The following is a 22478-nucleotide window of genomic DNA, read 5'->3' as shown; positions in this document are numbered from 1 at the left end:
TAGTAGCCCTATTTTAGCTGTCAAGGGTGTGTTGGTATCTGATTTGTTTTATCTCATCCCATTTTGTCTCCCAGTAATTCATCAAGGGCAGTCTTATCAGATGTGAGTTTTATTGCATCCTAAGGTTCTGCATCGCCAACACTTTGGGCCTAATTCACAAAAGGGCCCCGTAGTCTCAGTGGGGGACTGCACTCATAGCGTGACGTCAGTACAGTTGTTTTCCATTGGAGAGGGCGTCCACGAGTGCAGCACCCCGCTGTGACTGCAGGGACCATCACCGTGACTGCTGGTCCCTTTTGTGAATTAGGACCCTGGAGTATATATTTACACTTTGCCATACATTTATCCTTTGATATTTGGCCAGTAACCAATGTCACTTTTGAAGACTCTTGAAATAATTTAATTTTAAGTAGCTCTCTCTAAAGTCTTTGTTGTGGTTCTCCAACAGTGAGTTCCAGCCCTCACCTGAGAACTGAGTCAATAAGAATGTTTCCCACTAGTGGCATAGATTGTATGATAAGGGTCTAGTAAAGACCTGAAACTATGTCTCTATGTTCCTTCCATGTTTTTATGTTGTGAAGAGCGGGGTTATATTTGAAGTGAGATATGTGCTGTTTCCAGCATATGTCTAAGACAATGGGATAAAAGGATATATTTCCAATATTGAGATTGTGTTTGGTCATATTCTTTTCTCAAGGTGTTAAATAATGCAGACCACACGGCGATAGAAAAGCCGAAAAACAGAACAGGGAACAGAGTAGAGTGAGTATCAATGAAAAGCATTTACTAAATAAATGGAGAACTCTGTTCTCTGGTGGGAGAAGATAAGGGGAAAATTATAAAATAATTTTAAAATGTGCAAGTCTTGTGCTTGGAAGTATGACATTATGCATATGTTTGAATGTGTTGGAGAATTTAGTTTCATAATAGGGCAGGTTATTGTTAAGGTTTGAGCTTGGGTTATAGACAAGGTACAATTTCCAAATCTTTGTTTGCAAGCAGCACCTTGTTTGCAGATCATGGGAAAAAATGAGTAACTAGGGAAATGCGGTCAGAAGATGTTGCCAATGAACTAGCAATACAATCAGAACTGATGATGAAGAGTACAGTGAATGCTGGTGAAGAGGAGAGAGGGTTATGAGCCTATTGGTGAGGAAGAGAGAAAAGGTGTTTGGGAGCAAAGAAGTGGAATTGAGTGTTAACATTGAGTGTTGATGTTCCCTTATACCAGGCCACGTACTACAATGACAGACAAGAGGGTACAATTCTGCTATTTTCTCAAACTAGAATTTGTTTTTCCAAATTATGCAGAACCAGAGATTTGTTTTAGTCAATTACAGGTTTTCATACGTTTTACTTTTTTTCTGTTGTGTTTCATGTAATATAGAAATGGTGATGTGCAGTGTTCTCCAAGTTATGGGGTAAGTGATAGCTCTTATGAATGTGATCAAGAATGCCCCTGGTCTGCATCGATTGTTAAGTTCTTGTGCTACTAGCATGCTTGTGCATGCACACAGAAACTGCACCAGCTGCACGATTGATAGCTATGCCATTTGATGCTTACAAGAGTCAAGTGCATTGTCTCCCTGTGGTAGCACTGCGAACAGCCAAGTACAGCAATAAAAACAATCTCTGATTTAATACCAATAGGTGTGCCCAGGAGTAATACATAACTGGCAGCATAGCCAAGTGATGTCAGCGGTTATGATCACGTTAAAAGTTAAATAACATGCATGAGTCAGTTACCACATTTCTCTCAAATGAGATACTCTGAATGAAAGTATGCAGACCTGTAAAGAAACGGATGCGACACTGGGGCGGCGGGGGGTATTTGGAGACAAAACAAAGTAGCAAGCACTGAGGTAATGGCCTCGGACTGATTACTTTATCCGTGAAGCCTGCACAGGAAAAAACAGAAATCTAATGGCACACAGCCTGGTCGATGCAAGGGTACTGCACTGCAAATAATTTAAAGAGAGTGACTCATAGGAGAGCAGTGTGCTTCCCCATTAGCAATCCTTTCACAAAATACTTTTGTCGACGAGATGTCAGAAGAGAGACTTACTTCAAAGCAGAAGCCATTTACAGTGTAAAGGAGTACAAGAATATTATTCAGGACACCAGTAACAACTACTCCTCTGAAACTTAAATATAGTTGCGATCTGATCTCAACTCAATGACTCTCTTTATCAGCAAAGCAGAAGATGGCACAACTCTGCAAAGGTGTAAAAGGGCATTCACCATCACAGTGGTGGTCGGTAATGTTTGCAGTGAGGGGGCCAGCGTGCGTTCCATACATGCACACATACACACTCATTCACACCCATTACAACATTCATTCCAAATATTCATATATATATACATGCACGCAGGCACCAAACAATGACTTACTTGCTGCAGCTCTCAGAGAGGGAAGCTTTGGCGGTTGCAGGAGGGTAGAGATTGTCACCTTCTTTCATTGGCTGACCAGGTCAGCCAATGAGAAGAAGCAGCAATCCCTACCTCATTATAGAGTGGGACCAGGTCTGGGAGAGTTTCTGACCCCACCCCACTATGTGACGAGGTGTCATTGATAGTATCTCGGCTTCAGCACTTCAGGGCTTAAAACTGAAGCACCTAGGTCCGAGGCTATCCATGAGGCTTTCCCTTTTTCTACAGGGAGAGAGCCTCGAGGTGCTTTGCTAGGCTGAAGAAGTCACAACCACAGGAGCTACGACATCTTCAACCCAGCAAGGTTCAGCTCAGGCAGCAGGGAGCCTGAACATTTAGTGCATGTTTAGCTCCTGGCTGCCTAGCCTAAACAAGAAGGTTGTTTGTCATGATTGCCCTTGTTCATTCTAACAGACACTTTTCTTGTTGGGCCAAAGGTGGGGTGTGTGACCCTCCACCCATAAGGACAGGCCATTGCTGCAGTGGTGGCTGGTTATTCCTGAAAGTGGTGGGGAATAATACGTGCCACAGGTTCACCTCATTGCTTTCAAAATTTACCTTGGGTGCCCTCACACACAAATGTGCCCATACACTCACACTCAGGGTTTCTTACTCTCAGATGCCCTTGTACGCACACACTTTCACAATCACTGACCCTCACTTCCAACTATTGGTGTACAGGGGCTCTCATTTTAATTCCTGGGGTACAGGTGTACTTCTTTATATGTGCTGCAGGTGCAGTTGCACTATGTTAGAGGCACCCCTGACTTGCTCCCACTCTATCTCCCCTCACTCACTCATCCTAATTCACTCACACACCTTCTCACTCTATTGCTTTCACGTATTCATACTCACTGTCACTCACTCATTTATTCTCATTCTTCCACTCTTATTCGCACGCCCAAACACACTAAACTAATACACACACTCTCTCTCAATCTCCTTTCTCAATTATGAACAAACATACTTTCACACACACATGCACAGTGAAACAACACAATTATTTTTTTACTTACCTTTCTTCCTGTGCTGGTAACTCAAAGGCTCCATGGCAGTAGCAGAGAAGGAATCCAGTGTGTGACATTGAAAGCAGCAAGCCATGATTCCTAATAGAGAGCCTAAGAGAGAAGCTGGGCCACGTTTAAGAGAAAGACCCACCTAACACCCACTCTCAATTTCTTGATGGGATTGGAAACAAAGCCCTATCAGAAGCTGTGGAAGTAGTAGGAATCCTGCCCAGCTGTTCTGTGTGGCTCCTCATTGGAATCAGGGAAGCACTAATGTGAATTCTGACAGCCTTGTTTTAGCAGTTATACTGTGCTGCCTGAAGCATGCTTAATATGTCTTCTAAATGAAAAGGAATGTGCCTGCATTAGAGGATCACAGTTGAATAACACCCCTCACATGCAAATTTCAGTCATCCAAGTACAGTGTGCTGTGTTTTTTAACAACACTTGGCAGCCGGATGGCCACTCAGTCACCTCTTCCACCATCTTCACCTGTCATCAGGTGCCTGGTGGAGAGGCTGAGAGAGCTGACGTGAACTGCAGAGATCATGTAAACACAAAAGCTGTGTTTGGATGAACACTGCTGAATTAAATTATTACAAGTGTGGGTAGATGCTTAGTGAATTATGTGCCGGCTCACAGGTGGCAAGGCTTTGCCCTGAAGCCACTGACGAGAAGCCACCCATGCTCTATCACATGCTCAAAGCCATCAGGAAAGAATACAAACACTTCATTGTGACAGCTGAAGCTAAAGATAACTTCAATCATGAGCAATTGTCTGGGTGGTGGGGGTAGGTGTTGGTCCAGGCTCTGTTGGACATCAGGTGGAGCCCCACAGTGATGTGTTATTCCTAAAGATTACAATTTCAGTCTTGCCGGTGTTCAGTTGATCTTCATCCAGTGGGCAATTTCTATCATACAAGAATTGAACAGTTGCTGGGCATTTTGTTAGTGAGGAAGAGAATGAGAATGGAGCAGTAAACCCAGAAGCAGTGAAATAAACAAGGTAAGAAATCCGAAAGCATTAGTAAGTTTGGTGAAGAAGTTGTGTATAAAGAAATTAAGTGAAGTGAAGCAAACTGAAAAAAGTAAAAGTGAAAAGTTAAAAAAAACGAAGAGAAAAGATAAGAAAAACCCCTTGGTAGTCTATAGATTAGCAATAGATACTCAACTAATTTGCCATTGATTAATCAATAAATCAATTGGTAGTTCATTGAATGTACAAACACATGCATTCATTAAAGCATTAGTTGAAAGTTCAAGTTAAGATAACAACACTTGCAGGTTACGTTAATAATCAGGCCCTTCCTAAGATGGCTAACACCAACATACATGAAGATAAATAGACAACAGATAGATTAAACAAACTTTCAATCTATGCTAATTGGGAGAACAACTGTCAACAAAATACATGATAAATATGCGTAAGGCCATCAACAAAAGAAAGAAGTGCAATCCACTGTACTCTATGAAACAACCCAATGAACCGATGTTAGCTGAAATTGTGCCTCTTATTAAATCAATCAAATCATTCTTGTTAACTCATCTGACAAACTACATATCATAGAAGAGAAGATAGACATCATGGTGAAGACAGCAAAGGCAAGTTAGGGTGACTTGAATGCTTTCCCCTAATAGCTGTAGTTTCAAGTTGACAAACTCCAATGTTACTAATAAGATTTACAAATTAGAAGTAAGAAAAACAATGTGAGCCTTTATGGCATGTAGGAGTGGAAAAGGAGAAACAAATGTTAATGCCATACTATCAAATTTCATACCCAAACTTCTAGACCTAAAAATGGACGATCCTGTAAATATTCAATGAGCAAATCAAATCAGCTGCCTTCAAACATCTTTAAATAAAGTGAGATCATAATATACTTTCTTAAATTCACAAAGGCCCGTATGATTCTGGAAGCTGCCAAGACACAAAGGAACTTAACATGGTGTAATCAACAAGTTAATGTATCTCAAGAACATAGACTTATTTAGGGGCTGTCAGGGGTCACTCCTGCAACCCTTGGCTTGCCCCTTGAGACCCCTGGAACCTCTCTTGTGACCCCTGACCTCAGAGGATGCAAAGGAAGCAACAAGAATAGAGGAACATGCATTTACGTTTCTCTCTCTTTATAATAGATGCTCTGTATGCAGCTGGTCAAAGAGCAAATTTGAAACATTTAAATGTTTCAACTTTTCTGAGCACCTAAGTTGTTGCCTAGCAACAACTTTTGAAGACTTCACCTCCATCATGTGCTAGTCTGCTTGGCCAGCAGACTGTGGATGTTGGTGTGTTTCTAGACTGGCCTGTCCTGTTTCAAAGTGTTCCTGGATTTCATATATTATGTGACCTGAATCACAGCATTGCACTCCCAGTAAGTGGTTTCATTATACTTTTTGCATTTCACTCAATGTGGGCTTATGTTGCACGTACAGTATTACATAGCTGTCAAGTGATATTAGCTTCATTGTGTATATGTGTGGCATTTCAATGAGTTGTTTATTACTTTTTAGCCCCAACACTGAGCTGCATGATAATGGTAGTGTTAACGCGTCCCTTTATGACTAATTTAGTCACTTTGGGACTCGTTTTAGGCCAATGAATCTTTTGACCCTGATTGAAGACACCTTAGGACGAGATAGCTAATCAGCATGTCAATCAATATGTCAATAATGTCATCAAAGTTCACAGTAATACGACAATTCAAATTGTTTAAAGTCATTTAGTAAACTCGAAAGACTACCATGACCTTTCAGTCATGAATCACCATACCAGATTTATATGATTTTGTGAAGTTTATTCCCTATTGATTACAATTCTACTAGGAAGTTTGTTAGTCTCAAAACCAAGAAACACGTTAGCATAGTCACAATATGGCAACTCTGATAAGATTTCATCAAAGCAAGAATCACAAACATTAGAATATAACACAGTGTCAGCATAGGTTATCTTAAGCAGGGTAACATCACATTATTCAACAAAGCATAGATTCAGTCATTTGTCTATTTACGTCAGTTTAGTGAATCCCTCTCCTAACCTCGAATCAGCATTGGCATGTTGGGCTTCATGCAAAACAATTTAGTAACACCAATTTGGAAAACATCTAACTATGGTCTCTGTCAAAATAGCAGTTGGTACCTAGAAAGGAAAAGCAAGCAGACAATTACAATTTCATTGTCATATAGTTACCCTCCGTATTTGGGTCAGCACTCAGGTTTGGTCTTCGTCCTCAGGACATCAGTTGGTTCGCCATCAGGAATACAGCAATCGGGAAAAAGGGGGCACTTCCCTCATAAGGAGGTAAAGTGGAAACAGGCAATTTATAAGGCAAGAATGGTTTTAAGAACCAAACAGCAAAGTCTCTATGCCGAGTGACAAAGTGTCTGGGCCATAGCAAATCGCATCAGCATCTCCCTAACTCTCTCCTAATCTCCTTTCTCTAGTTCTAATTTACTTCCTGGTGTCAAGGGTTTTTATCCCCTTTTCGTTGTACATTCCCCTAAACTTTGGTTGGACAAGGGGTTGCACCCCACTATCTTTAACCTGTTGAATGCGGGCGTCGGCCACTGGCCGACGCCCACACTCCCTTCCTGGTGCGGGTCACGACCAGTGGGCGACACCAGGAAGGGGGTTAAAAATCCTCCGCTGCAATGCACCAGAGGATTTTTCTTTTTTTTTTTTTTTACCGTAGGAGACGCGTCTCCATACCACCCCCCTCCCACCCCCTTATGACGTCAGCGCGCCGCGAGGCGTGCTGACGTCACAGTTTTTCCCCACCGGAGAAGGAGAGAAGCAGGTAAGCGTTCTCTCTTTCTCCGGTGGGAAAAAAAAGCCCAAAACGGCCTCCCCAGATGCCAGGGAGGCATCAATGGAAAGGGGAGGCTCTCCCCTTTCCATCGATGCCTCCCTGGCACCGTTTCCTGGCCGTGGATCGCAGCGCGGCTGTGATCCACGGCCCGGAAACGCCCATAGGCACCAGGGATCTTCTTTGGGGGGGTCGGCCCCCTCGTAAAAGGGCCACCCCCCCTGGGGCAATAATTATGTATTTACACGGTTTTGGGGGGCGATCGCGCCCCCCACAAAAAAAAATAATAATAAATTAAAATAAAATGGCGGGGTCAGCCCTTGGAACACGGGCCGACCCCAGGGGGGAAAAAAAAAACATGTAGTTTTGACTGGGGGGGCCGATCGCCCCCCCCCAGGCTAAAAAAGAAAAAAAAATTGTTGGTGGTCAGCCCTTAGGGTGACCATCAATGGGGCCATTTTTTTTTTTTATACATGTGTGCTTTGCCAAGGGCAAGCACACGTATAAAAAACAAAAGATTTGTGACATGCGTGTCTTGTTTTCTTTCTCTCTCTCTCTCTCTCATATATATGTGTATATATGTATACACATATATATATATATATAAAGATATATATATACATATATATATCTATATATATATATATAGACATATATATATATATATTTTTTTTTTCAGGACAAGCATTGCAGCGTCCATGTGCTGCTTTTCTGACTTGTTGGTGTGTATCTGGGCTTCTAACAACGCCCACCTCACGCCCATCACTACCACTCATTCGTGGGCTTGCCCTTCAAAAATCCTTTGATGACATTGGAAAATTATTTACCTTTGTCCCTCCTTGGGGAGGTTTTGTTACCGCCTTGGCCATCGCCCCTGGTACATGGCTAATTGCACTTTTGCTGTTACGTTTAACTGCGAGCGAACTTCTTTTCCTTTTGTGTAACTCTTCATATGATGCTCATGGTGGCCGTGGCGCTGTGAATTGGCTCTCTTATGTGAAAGAGTTTAACTTTGAATTATCAATTTATGTGGCAAGAAAAGTTGGGTTAGGAGTTTATAACGCTAATAGCTCTAACTCGAGCAGATGCGAGACCCATTGCATTGTAAATGCTTGTTATTCTTGTGTGTGTTGTTTTATAATGGTGAACAATTTCACCGCACTCCACGAGGACCGTGATCAAGACTCCTTGGTGAGCTGAAACACGTTGGTGGTTATTGACTGCAATAAAATACACGTTTATTTGTACTTCGTGGAGTGCGGTGAAATTTTTCGGCATTAGATAATTTCTAGATTGGTCTTCTCTGTCACTGGGCACCGGCAGTGGAGTGTGCCGCCCAGCAACCCTTCAACCACTTTGTTTCTAAACATATATATATATATATATGTTATTATATATATATATATAGATATGCAACACAAATTGGTTAAAAAGATTGTTGCGCAGCGCACTCCACTGCCGGTGCTCAGTGATGGAGGAAAGCAACCTCGAAAATATTTTGTGAACAAGAATCTCACCGCACTCCACGAGGTTCAAATTGACATGTTTTATTGCAAGTATAAACAATGAAAGAAAAGAGGGACTCATTTACTGTGATCAAGAATCCTTGAGAGTCGAAACGCGTACGTGGCTGTTGCTTGCAATAAAAGATGCCAATTTGAACCTCGTGGAGTGGGGTGAGAATCTTGTTCACACAATATATATATATATATATATATATATATATATATATATATATATATATGCATGCATGCATGTCTTTTCTGTAGTGGCAGTTGCCATAAAGTAGCTGAGTGGATTAGTAAAGGCAAGCGTTACCTGCGCTTTAAAACAAATGTAATGCCAGGGGGACTATGGAGATATGAGTGGCACTTTTGCTGGGTAGTACTGAGGGAATTAGAAGAGGAGGTAATGGGAGGCAGAGCACCAAAAATGACTGTTGCACAGGGTGTGTGGTAAGGTGAAGTAATACATTCTTTTTTTGTTTTTTTCAGTGTTTTCAGAGAATCTGCAGAATTGGAGAAGAAGCGAAGGTAAGGTGACGACATTTCCTGTTGTACACAACAAACATACCCACAAGCAATTTTGTGACTATCTGCCTTCTACGTAGGCTAGTAATTTAGAGGGACAGTTTAGCCAGTTGCAGAGATGGCGTCTCGTTGGATGACTGCTGATCAAGCCCTAGCTCGGGTTATGGAGGACAGTTCTGATGTAGGCTCAGAGACTGAGACAGCAGACACTGAGACAGCATCTGAGGGAGAGGACAATGGGGCAGATTCTGGGAGTGATTTTTCAGTCGGCGGAGTCCCATCTGACAACACCTCTTCCAGTGAGTCTGAAGGAGACAATGACGACATCCGTGCTGTCCCTTCGCAAGCACGTTCTGGGCAGCGGGACCACATTGGGTTAGCCGAACCCAGAGAGCACGTGCTTGCTGCCGCAAGCACAGAGAGAGTGCTCTCTTGGCAGCCCCCCGGTTTGGTTCAGCCCCAAATTCCACCTTTTACTGGTGACGCTGGATGTAAAGTCGATACAGCTAACTTTTTGCCAGTCGACTACATCTATCTGTTTTTGGATGTTGACTTTCTTCAGAAAGTTGTGCAGCAAACAAATTTGCGTGCAGACCAATTTCTGAGGGAGTGCGGAGGCACTCTATGGCCCCGTTCTAGGGCACGCCAGTGGACTCCCACTACGCTGGCGGAGTTGAAGATATTTTTGGGCCTTACGCTCAAAATGGGGTTAGTACAGAAACCCACCTTGCAGTCCTACTTGACGACTCGCACGGTTTGGGTAACTCCCATCTTCGCACCATACATGAGCAGAGATCGTTTTTTGCTACTGCAGCGCATGCTGCATTTCAATGACAATTTTGCTGCATTGCCCCGGGACCATCCAGATCATGACAGGTTGTTCAAAATTCGGCCTGTCGTGGAACATTTGTCTGCCAGGTTTCCAGAGATATATACTCCTGGAAAGAATATAGCAGTCGATGAGTCCTTGATCCTGTACAAAGGACGGCTGCTTTTCAGACAGTACATTGCGAGCAAAAGAGCTCACTATGGCATAACGCTGTACATGCTGTGTGAGAGCTATACTGGCTATGTGTACAGCCTGAGAGTGTATACAGGGAAGGATTCTACCCTAAACCCTGTAGGTTGCCCTCCGGTGTTAGGGGTCACAGGTAAGATTGTATGGGAACTTGTCCAGCCACTTCTTCACAAAGGTTATAACCTTTATGTGGACAATTTCTATACAGGAGTAGAGCTGTTCAGTGAGCTCTACAAAGCTGGCACTGTGACCTGCGGTACAGTTCGTTGTAACCGCAAAGGATTCCCGCAGGAGCTTGTTTGCAAGAAGCTCCAGAAATCACAGAGTACTGCATTGCGTTCTAACGAACTGCTCGCAGTCAAGTTCCTAGATAGACGTGATGTATACGTGCTCACTACAATTCATGATGAGAGCACTTCTCCCATCACGGTTTGGGGTCAGATGGCCGAAGTCCACAAGCCCATCTGTATACTCGATTACAATAAGTACATGGGTGGAGTGGACAAGAACGACCAGGTTCTTCAACCATACAATGCGTGTCGTAAAACTCGCACTTGGTACAAGAAACTGTTTACCCACCTGATTCAGATGGCAACATATAATGCGTATGTTGTTTACCGTCAGACATCAACAGGAAGACTCATGACTTTCCTTGACTTCCAGTTGTCTGTAATTGAAAGCCTCACTTCTGTTACAGAAGAAGCAGCAGCCTCCACCTCATATGTTCTGGAGGATGTGGCAAGGCTGCAGGAGCGACACTTTGCTGATCGCATACCTAAAACACCCAAAAAGGATCGTCCATGTCGTCGCTGTAAAGTGTGCTCAAAGCATGGAAAGCGGCAGGAGAGTCGGTATTACTATCCCCAGTGTCCATCACAACCAGGCCTCTGTATCCCTACTTGCTTTACGTTGTATCATACTAAAGCAAAGTTCTGGGAAATCGACTGAGGTTGAGCTGCTGTTGGGTAATCATTTCAGTGGCAGTGCATGGATACCGAACGTCCATGGGCCACTGCTTCGTTAGGCAAGAAGCCACAGAATTTTACTTCATCATGGACTTCCTTTTGGCGTGGTCGGTGTTCTGTTCAATTAACATGCATTTTCTTCCCCCTACTACATATACTAGTGGACAGAACATATGCCACATTGCCACGGAGTACCCTTTCTTCACCTGCATGTCTACCTTACTTTCAACGGTAGATATGCTCTCTCAGTTTGAGGAATCACTTTGTAGGGCATACTTGGAAGCCCCCAACTTGCTTCCACAAACTAGTATAGGTTCACTTGGCTATTATACAGGATTAGCCAGGACTCTGATGAGAACAGAGACCTGGATGGGTAAGGAAAGCTTATGGTAGGAGTGCCTTCACAGGGTTATTGCACAGGTAGAAGGCAGATAGTAAAGGTAGTACAGATGTACATCATCTACACCTATGGATTCAAACCCATTGGTGCCATCCCAGCACTGAAGGAGAATGACTTGTATAGGTCAGTGTTTGACCTGCTTTTCATGTTCATCCTCCATCAGAACATAGTAGATGTTCAGTTTGCTGTATAAGTGCATTATAGTCACATCACTGCACATAATGTTGGCTGGGACATATGCTACGTTCTCATGGACTCCCCTATGTACCAAACACTACCCTTTTCCATAGCCTATGACCTTCTCTTTAGGGAACATCATGAGAAATCCCCAGCATGTCTCCCTTAGTATCAAAGGTAGATATGCTCACTCAGTTCGAGGAATCGCTTTGTACGGCATACTCGGACACCCCCAACTTGCATCCACAAACTGGAAGGAGTTGGATTTAGCACAGAGAGTGCGTTAAAGGCGCATGAAAAACATGTCTTCCTGAGCCTCAGGTGGCTGTCACAGGAGTCATTAGTAAAGGTTTGTTACGCATGCATTTGGTAATGTTAAGGAAGAAGGAGGCAGTTACTTGACAGGTGGTAAAATGTAGTCAAACTTATTCCGTTCTGTGGCGTGTGAATGTGATGGGCCTTTGTCTGGCAGCGGTAAGTTAATGTGAGTGGAGTGATTGATTGGATTGGGCCCGTGGCTGGCGATATGAAAGGGTTGTTTGTTGTGCGTGAATGGCGTGTGAATGGACCATAAAGAGGTTGGTGCCTGGACGCGGCTTTATGGCACACCTTCAGAAGGCTTAGTTTCAATATTCAGATACTTTGATACGTAATCATGCTTTGAAACCATAATTTCTGGAGGTGCTAAAACCAACCAGTGTGAGTGGTGGGTTACCTTTAACAATCTAGTACCAGGGGAGTCCAAGGGTGCAGGACTTGCATGGCTCTCACCAGTTTTCCTTCACTCAGAATCCCCTTGAAATTACATTATGTGCTTAAAAAACACATTTCCCTTGCATTCCAATGAGCAGAAGTCCAGGGATCTGCAGGGATCCTCAAAATTCCTACCACCCAGTGTTTCCCCACTTGTCCTGATAAAAACACAACCCCGCTTGTGTGCCTGCGCCTAGTGCATGCTTCAGGAATGAATCACTCCAGGGTTAACAGTAGACCTCAAGCAATGACTACCATTGACCCTTGTGTGATCCATTCCTGTCGCGGGTGCTAGGCCTACCCACACAAGTGAGGTATCATTTTTATCGGGAGACTTGGGAGAACGCTGGGTGGAAGGAAATTTGTGGCTCCTCTCAGATTCCAGAACTTTCTGTCACCGAAATGTGAGGAAAACTTGTTTTTTTAACCACTTTTTGAGGTTTGCAAAGGATTCTGGGTAACAGAACCTGGTCCGAGCCCCGCAAGTCACCCCTCCTTGGATTCCCCTAGGTCTCTAGTTTTCAGAAATGCACAGGTTTGGTAGGTTTCCCTAGGTGCCGGCTGAGCTAGAGGCCAAAATCTACAGGTAGGCACTTCGCAAAAAACACCTCTGTTTTCTTCCAAAAATTTGTATGTGTCCACGTTGTGCTTTGGGGCGTTTCCTGTCGCAGGCGCTAGGCCTACCCACACAAGTGAGGTATCATTTTTATCGGGAGACTTGGGGGAACGCTGGGTGGAAGGAAATTTGTGGCTCCTCTCAGATTCCAGAACTTTCTGCCACAGAAATGTGAGGAACATGTGTTTCTTTAGCCAAATTTTGAGGTTTGCAAAGGATTCTGGGTAACAGAACCTGGTCCGAGCCCCGCAAGTCACCCCTCCTTGGATTCCCCTAGGTCTCTAGTTTTCAGAAATGCACAGGTTTGGTAGGTTTCCCTAGGTGCCGGCTGAGCTAGAGGCCAAAATCTACAGGTAGGCACTTCGCAAAAAACACCTCTGTTTTCTTCCAAAAATTTGGATGTGTCCACGTTGCGCTTTGGGGCGTTTCCTGTCGCGGGCGCTAGGCCTACCCACACAAGTGAGGTATCATTTTTATCGGGAGACTTGGGGGAACGCTGGGTGGAAGGAAATTTGAGGCTCCTCTCAGATTCCAGAACTTTCTGTCACCGAAATGTGAGGAAAACTTGTTTTTTTAGCCACTTTTTGAGGTTTGCAAAGGATTCTGGGTAACATAACCTGGTCAGAGCCCCACGAGTCACCCCATCTTGGATTCCCCTAGGTCTCTAGTTTTCAAAAATGCACAGGTTTGGTAGGTTTCCCTATGTGCCGGCTGAGGTAGAGGCCAAAATCTACAGGTAGGCACTTTGGAAAAAACAGCTGTGTTTTCTATAAAAAAAATAGGATGTGTCCATGTTGTGTTTTGGGGCATTTCCTGTCCCGGGCACTAGGCCTACCCACACAAGTGAGGTATCATTTTTATCGGGAGACTTGGGGGAACATAGAATAGCAAAACAAGTGTTATTGACCTTATCTTTCTCTACATTTTTTCCTTCCAAATATAAGAGACTGTGTAAAAAAGATGTCTATTTGAGAAATGCCCTGCAATTCACATGCTAGTATGGGCATCTCGGAATTCAGCGATGTGCAAATAACCACTGCTCCTCAAAACCTTATCTTGATCCCATTTTCGAAATGCAAAGGTTTTCTTGATACCTCTTTTTCACTCTTCATATTTCAGCAAATGAATTGCTGTATACCCAGTATAGAATGAAAACCAACTGCAGGGTGCAGCTCATTTATTGGCTCTGGGTACCTAGGGTTCTTGATGAACCTACAAGCCCTTTATATCCCCACAACCAGAAGAGTCCAGCAGACAAAACGGTATATTGCTTTCAGAAATCTGACATCGCAGGAAAAAGTTACAGAGTAAAACATAAAGAAAAATGGCTGTTGTTTTCATCTCAATTTCAATATTTGTTTATTTCAGCTGTTATTTTCTGTAGGAAAACCTTGTAGGATCTACACAAATGACCCCTTGCTGAATTCAGAATTTTGTCTAGTTTTCAGAAATGTTTAGCATTCCGGGATCCAGCATTGGTTTCACACCCATTCTTGTCACTAACTGGAAGGAGGCTAAAAGCACCAAATATAGTAAAAATGGGGTATGTCCCAGTAAAATGCCAAATTTGTGTTGAAAAATGTGGTTTTCTGATTCAAGTCTGCCCGTTCCTGAAAGGTGGGAAGATAGTGATTTCAGCACCAGAAACCCTTTGTTGATGGCATTTTCAGGGAAAAAACCACAAGCCTTCTTCGGCAGCCCTTTTTTCCCATTTTTTTGGAAAAAACAAAACTTTCACTGTATTTTGGGTATTTTCTTAGTCTTCTCCAGGGGAAACCACAAACTCTGGGTACCATTAGAATCCCTAGGATGTTGGAAAAAAAGGACGCAAATTTGGCGTGGTTAGCTTATGTGGACAAAAAGTAATGAAGCCCTAAGCGCAAACTACCCCAAATAGCCCAAAAATTGGCACTGGGGGGGGGAAAAGGCCCAGCAGCTAAGAGGTTAACCAATTGTCTTCACATTAGCTCATCGAATTTGTCACCCCATAACAGTTTTCACGTATTTTATTGGTCCTTATGATTGACGTCTTCAGCGGGTGGAATGTCTGGTATGATTTCATAGTCTTGTGGTCTTTTGCACATCTTCGGTCAGTGGCTCCATTGTCTGTACTGGTTCAGGCGACCATGTACCTGCTACTGGTCTATAGTGTTGCATTCAGCTAAAATGTTTCTACAAGCAAGTCGAATTTCATGAGAACGGATCTACTACAGTTACATTCAGCTTCTAGTTTGGAGAAAAACAAGAGTTCATGTCCTTCAGCAAGTCAGCACACTGCACATTAGAAAAACACATTTAATATGAGAGTCAGGCAGCTAGGCCTCGACTCATGCTAACTAAAGCCTAATGATTTATTAGCAAAACCTTTACATATACCTATTATTATTAATGTGAAACCATATCATAATATAGCATTTCAACATTATTAGTCAGTTTCATTAGTCTCAGTATATGTTGATGGCCACTCCCCGTGGGCACATTTCAAGCGCACATTATAGCAAAATACATTAATACATTTTCTATGCTGTATTATTACACATTAGTTCATAAACATTTCATGTTAATATAGATTATATAAGCTACGCTGTCTCGGTAGGATGAAAATTCTGCACCCATAAATTCTGGTATCCTGTGGCAACACCCCACCAGTACCAAGTATTTATGAATTATGCCTCTGGAATAGGGAACAATTGTGCGAACCAGGAATCACTGGGCAGAATTCCATATAGTATTTCCCATTCAGAAGGGTTTAACACACACATTCAACACCTGCTTTGAGCAACTGGTAAGTATGTGCCTGGCTTCAATGTAGGACAGTAACGTGATGGGATGGTAGGAGAGGAAAAGTGAGATGTTGGTGGGTGGAAGACCACTACATACTTCCCACACACTTTGCAGTCCTTTTCTAATGCTGTTTTACCATCATGATTTTCCATCTGGTAAAATAGAGCTTGTTGTCCCAGCATGTGATAAATTCATTATATGGGAGCAACAGCCTACTCCGTGAATTACACACAGGAAATCTGCTCAACTCAACACATAATCATGGGCTTTGAGTGACACTTTAACACTGGAGTGTGAGCAGTTGTGAGGATAAGGTCCTAAAAACTTAATAAAATGTGTTTTAAAACTGTAGTGGCTTCATGAATTGATCAACTGGTAAGGATTTTTTTTTAAATAAAAAGGGGGGAGAAACCCAAAGCCCCCAGAACAGCAGGAGACATTCTTGTGGCCTCAGGCTGCAGTCTTTAGTAAAATCTTTGGATAGCACGAAATGTTATGCCATAAGACTTTGTGTTGCAAAACCAATGCTCCAGTTTACTAGCAACTGGAAATCTCACCAGTAAGACTCAGGCCTTCTGGTGATAGGAATACCAATTCAGCTACTTTTGAGCAGGATTTATTTTAACCTTGTAAGATTTGGGGGCATATTTATACTCCGTTTGCGCCGAATTTGCGTCGTTTTTTTCGACGCAAATTCGACGCAAAACTAACTCCATATTTATACTTTGGCGTTAGACGCGTCTAGCGCCAAAGTTCATGGAGTTAGCGTCATTTTTTGGCGTGAACACCTTCCTTGCGTTAATGATATGCAAGGTAGGCGTTCCCGTCTTAAAAAATGACTCCGATGCTATTGCGTCGGATTTATACTCCCGGGCAAAAATGACGCCCGGGAGTGGGCGGGACTAAAAAACCTGCATTTGCGCCGGATTTTAGCGCCTGGGTCAGGGCAGGCGTTAAGGGACCTGTGGGCTCAGAATGAGTCCAGAGGTGCCCTCCCAAGCCCCCAGGGACACCCCCTGACACCCTTGCCCACCCCAGGAGGACACCCAAGGATGGAGGGACCCATCCCAGGGAAGAAAATGTAAGTTGTGGTAAGTTTAAAAAAAAAAAATAATTGTGCCCCCCTACATGCCACTATGCCCAATGACCATGCCAATGGACAGAAGTCCCCTGGGCATGGCCATTGGGCAAGGGGGCATGACTCCTGTCTTTGCTAAGACAGGAGTCATGTTAATGGCGTCTGGGCGCCAAAAAAAAATGGCGCAAATCGGGTTAAGATGATTTTTTTGCCTCAGCCTGACTTGCCCCATCTTTGGACGCCCAAACGCCATTTTTCCCTACGCCGGCGCTGCCTGGTGTACGTTGTTTTTTTTCACGCACACCAGGCAGCGCCGGTCGACTAACGCCGGCTAACGCCATTCAATAAATACGGCGCCCGCATGGTGCGTCAGAATGGCGTTAGCCGGCGCTAATTTTTTTGGCGCAAAACTGCGTTAGCGCAGTTTTGCGTCAAAAAGTATAAATATGGGCCTTGATTTGATTTTTAGCATTTAAATGTGAGTTCAATATGAGGATGACAAATCAATATGGGAGACTACTTTGAGGTCCGGAATACTTTCTATGGAAGTCACTAAAGGTCACCAGTGACAGCACCTTCTATCCCTAGCTTTTCCCTTGCGACCCCTGGCACTTCACTTGTAACCCTTGAGATGTAAACGTAATGCCAGGAACAAAACAAAACAGAGCGCTAATGAGCCCTGTTTACTTTCCACTGCCCCACCCGAACTAGAACATTTTAATGTATTAGACTGTGCAACAAACGTTTTAAATTATTTATTTTCCAAAATAGACATTCTGAAAAACAATACAAAACTAATGATTTAAAAAGATAGTATCATGCAGAAGTGTAACAAACATCTTCACTGCTGCCCCCAGGATGCTGGCTACCACTGTGTAATTTGCCCTTTTGATGCAAAAGCAAATGACACTTTCAAAATTAGGAGGCAGGGAGGGTTGGATAGACCACCATGCTCCACATCTCCTTACAAGGAAGGTATAGAGTCATTTTGAGGTGTGGACAAAAACCCACCAGTATATTTTCACTTTCTCTGCTGCCTGGAAATGAAAGATATTCAAGCAGCACAGATCTCTGAGGGTCTCATTGCAAGCCCCACCATAATCCTTTTGGGGCCAGTCACAGCGGTTACCAGCCTGATTGGCGGTTACAAGATCCATGGTAACTCCATGGAGCCAGTGCATTTGACCCAGAAATGTAAGCCAAAGATAGTAGCTGAAATGACTGGGTGAATGTTTGTATAGAAACTGCGATTTACCAGAGGAGTAGCTGTGATATTTCTGATTTCCTTCATCATTCCTCATTTTTTAAGGTACCATCAGTCTACACACCTCATAATGCCCCTGCAATTCTGAGGTGCAGGGAGCCATTGTCATAATGCTCTGAATCTATGACTTGCCTTTGATGTTTGTGGGGTTGTATTGAGTGCAACAAACCCAAATGCCTCAGCATGATGTCCCTGAGATGGTGAAACATTCTGACTGGCATCCTTCCCCAGACCACAGTGCCTTCTACAAATGTCAACGTGTTAATTTTTTAGCAAAGTGAGAGAGGAAACAGGAGCAAGAGTCAGCTTAGATGAAAACTAGTTGAAGGTAAGAGGGGGGTTATTGAAGAAACCGCCTAACAGAGAAAGATGGAATCTGGAAGACTGATGTCAGAGAATGTTTGAAGCAGGTGGGGTGGTGGGGAAGATAGAGCAGATGATTAGAGAGAGAGAGAGCAAACCAAGAAATAGCTATATTTATTTGTCAAAGATAAGAGTGAGAGGTGTATGGGCGCAACCTGAAGGAACTCCAAACCTGTTGGTCTACCTGAAATGAGGATGATGGTGATAATGAAAGATTTGGAGTTGAGAGGGAAACTGGAAAGATGTAGGTGAGCATGGGGTAAGGAGAGAGAAATTTGAGCTGTTAGACTTTTCATCCTTGGCGTGGTCTCCCTTAACTTTTTGCCTCTGTTCCCCAGGTTGTTGATGTGTGCTGGACTCTGATTTTGCTGTTTTCGTTACTCTGGGTACTTTACCACTGCTAACCAGTGCTAAAGTGCAAAATGTCTATGTAATTGGTTTATCCATGATTGGCATTTTTGGTTTACTAGTAAGTCCCTAGTAAAGTGCACTAGAGGTGCCTGGGTCTGTAAATCAAATGCTACTAGTGGGCCTGCAGCACTGGTTGTGCCGCCCACATAAGTAGCTCTGTAATCATGTCTCAGACCTGCCATTGCAGTGTGTGCATGTGCAGTTCTAACTGTAAATTCGACTTGGCAAGTGTATCCACTTGCCAGGCCTAAACCTTCCCTTTTCTTACATGTCAGACACCCCTAAGGTAGGCCCTAGGTAGCCCCAAGGGCTGGGTGCAGTGTATGGTTAAGGTAGGACATATAGTAATGTGTTTTATATGTCCTGACAGTGAAATATTGCTAAATTCATTTTTCACTGTTGCAAGGCCTGTCCCTCTCATAGGTTAACATGGGGGCTACCTTTAAATCTGATTAAAGTGTAGATCTCCTTTGGGAGTGGATGTGGAGTTTGGGGTCTCTGAGCTCTCAATTTAAAAATACATCTTTTACTAAAGTTGATTTTAAGATTGTGTGTTTGAAAATGCCACTTTTAGAAAGTGGGCATTTTCTTGCCTATAGCATTTCTGTGACTCTGTCTGTTTGTGGATTCCCTGTCTGGGTCAGTTTGACAGTTGGGCTGGTTGCACCGCACACTAGACAGTGACACAAAGGGAACACTTCTGGAAACAAGAGGAACCACTGCCTGGAGAAGAGCTGAAGAGCTGAGTAAGAAGAACTGCCCTGCCTATGACTGTGCTTTGTGGAGCTATCCTGCAGTTGCTGCTTCTGTCAGGGTAAGAGGGCCAAGACTGGACTTTGTGTGCCTTCAATCTTGTGAAGAAATCTCCAAGGGCTTGATTTAGAGCTTGCCTCCTGTTGTTGGAAGTCTCAGGGACAGCAAAGACTTCTCTCTGCCAGCACCTGGAGTCTCTGGAGAGACTCCTGCTCTGACAAGTGGTGCCCTATCCAGTCCCTGGGCCCTTGGAAAGAAAGCTGGTGGAAATTCAAGGAAATCGACTTCGGATGACTTTGGACCAACGCCGCTGCTGAATCCGGTGACGCCGCCTTCACCCGACTCCGTGATCTTGGCTGGAACACGACGACCTTCGCAGGCCCGACATCGCTGCAGCCCCGCCGAAGTCCACGACTCCATGGAAGTCACCACACCACGTCGTGACCGACGCCGCTCGAAGAGCGCTGATTCAACGTTTCACCCAGACGCCGCGATCCCCGACTTTGCGCATCGGCTCGTTTTCATTTCTTCACCAAGGTACTGTACCTGGGGGTCTAAGCTCATCTGTGTCCAGTGCCGCTGGTGTCGGATTGTTGGGAACGGCTCCGTTACAACGCCGTGTTAACACCTCATCGAAGCATTTTGTGTTTCTAAGCGCTATTTTAGAGTTTAATCTTTAAAAATTCATAACTTGACTTATGTATGTCAGATTTTTGTCATTTTGGTCTTCTTTTGTTTAGATAAATATTTCCTATTGTTCTAAATTGGTGTTGCGTCATTTTGGAGTGTTTTCATTGAGTTACTGTGTGTGTTGGTACAAATACTTTACACCCAGCACTCTGAAGTTAAGCCTACTGCTCTGCCAAGCTACCAAGGGGGTGAGCAGGGATTAACTGAGGGTGATTCTCTTTTACCCTGACTAGAGCGAGGGTCCTTGCTTGAACAGGGGGTAATCTGACTGTCAACCAAAGACCCCATTTCTAACATGAACAAATTAGATTGATGAAGTTGGGAGTAAGAGGCAAGTTCTGGGCCCAAATGAGAGGGAAAGGTGAGCAGGGAAAGGGAGAAGAAGAGAGAGAACCTTTCTGATACAGAGATGAGAGAATGAGTGGGAGATATGATGCAAAATATGTGAACAATAGTAATGAGAAGTGGTAGAGGGGGAACAGTTAACAGAACTGTGAAAATAAGTGAGAGAGTTGGTTATAACAAAGGTGTGGTTAAGAGGTGAACAGGGAGAGGATAAGGCATCACATGATGACATGTATGATATGAGAGGTTGGAGGTTAAAGGAAGATGGGGAAAGAAGGCCATAAAAAGATAGCAGCTATGTAGTTGAAAGGGATTGTGAGGCGGAGCTGTGAGAGTAGAGATGGGTAATCAAAGCGACATTGGAGAGTATGATAAAAGTATAAAAGATATCTCTATTTTATCAATTTTTTACTTATTGCAAAGTTTATACCTTTAGTGATGTGCTTCCTGTGAAGTCGCCAGAGTCAAAGGTCACATGGCATCACTGCAGGAAAGACATCAATGGCCATATAAAGTCACTTTTGGTGATGTCACTGGGGTCTAAGGCCATGTGATGCACTTCGGCTACCACTCGCACTCTGGTGAATATGCATCCATGCTGAAACCCGACCCATACGTCAGCAGCAAGTAGGATAAAATGCGATTAGCATGTCTCATGAAATGCTAAATGTTTAAACAACTATATTGAAATACAGAAAGTCCCAATTTACTTACACAAAAGAGAGACTCGTTTTGCCTTTATCAAAGAGGCTCACCAGGATGAGAAAGAAACCTTGAAGTTAAAGTACAAGTGGGTGGGGCGTCGCTTCGACGCCACACAAGATGGCGGCGTGACACGGGTGTTGGAGGTGCCTGCTTGTGTTCTCATATGCATTTACTGCTAGAAATACATTTTCTGTGAAGAAATATTTTTGTTGAATGTCATTTAATGATCCGCTACTCCTATGGTTTGTGATCAATTGTCTGGGACCTTTTATATCTGGATTACAATTCTGTAGTTGGATATCCTCCTATGGGAAGATTGAGGAACTCTTCTCATACTCGTAATCCAAAATCTACACAAAAGAATTATACCTCTTTTACGGAAAACTTAGAGATGGATAATCCAATTTCCTCTGAAGCCGTGCAGTCGACTCGATCTCGTAGCACTTCTTCAGCTGGCTCGTCTAGTAAATCTCAGTCACCAACTTCTATGAAAAAAGGGCTTAAACAGAACCCCTCCATCACCAGACAAAGCACTAAGGGGCATATTTATACTCCGTTTGCACCGGAATTGCGTCGTTTTTTTTAACGCAAATTCGACGCAAAACTAACTCCATATTTATACTCTGGCGTTAGACGCGTCTAGCGCCAAAGTCCATGGAGTTTGCGTCACTTTTTAGCGTGGACACCTGCTTTGCGTTAATGATATGCAAGGTAGGCGTTCCCGTCCAAAAAATTGACTCCGAGGCATGTGCGCCGTATTTACACTCCTGGGCAAAAATCACGCCTGGGAGTGGGCGGGTCAAAAAAAATGACATCCAGCCGCTTTTGCGCCGTTTTTTAGCGCTGGTCAGGGCAGGCGTTAAGGGACCTGTGGGCTCGGAAGGAG

The sequence above is a fragment of the Pleurodeles waltl genome, chromosome 9 (genome assembly GCF_031143425.1).
Source record: "Pleurodeles waltl isolate 20211129_DDA chromosome 9, aPleWal1.hap1.20221129, whole genome shotgun sequence".
Lineage (NCBI taxonomy): Eukaryota > Metazoa > Chordata > Amphibia > Caudata > Salamandridae > Pleurodeles > Pleurodeles waltl.
Note: the sequence above shows the minus strand (reverse complement) of the source record.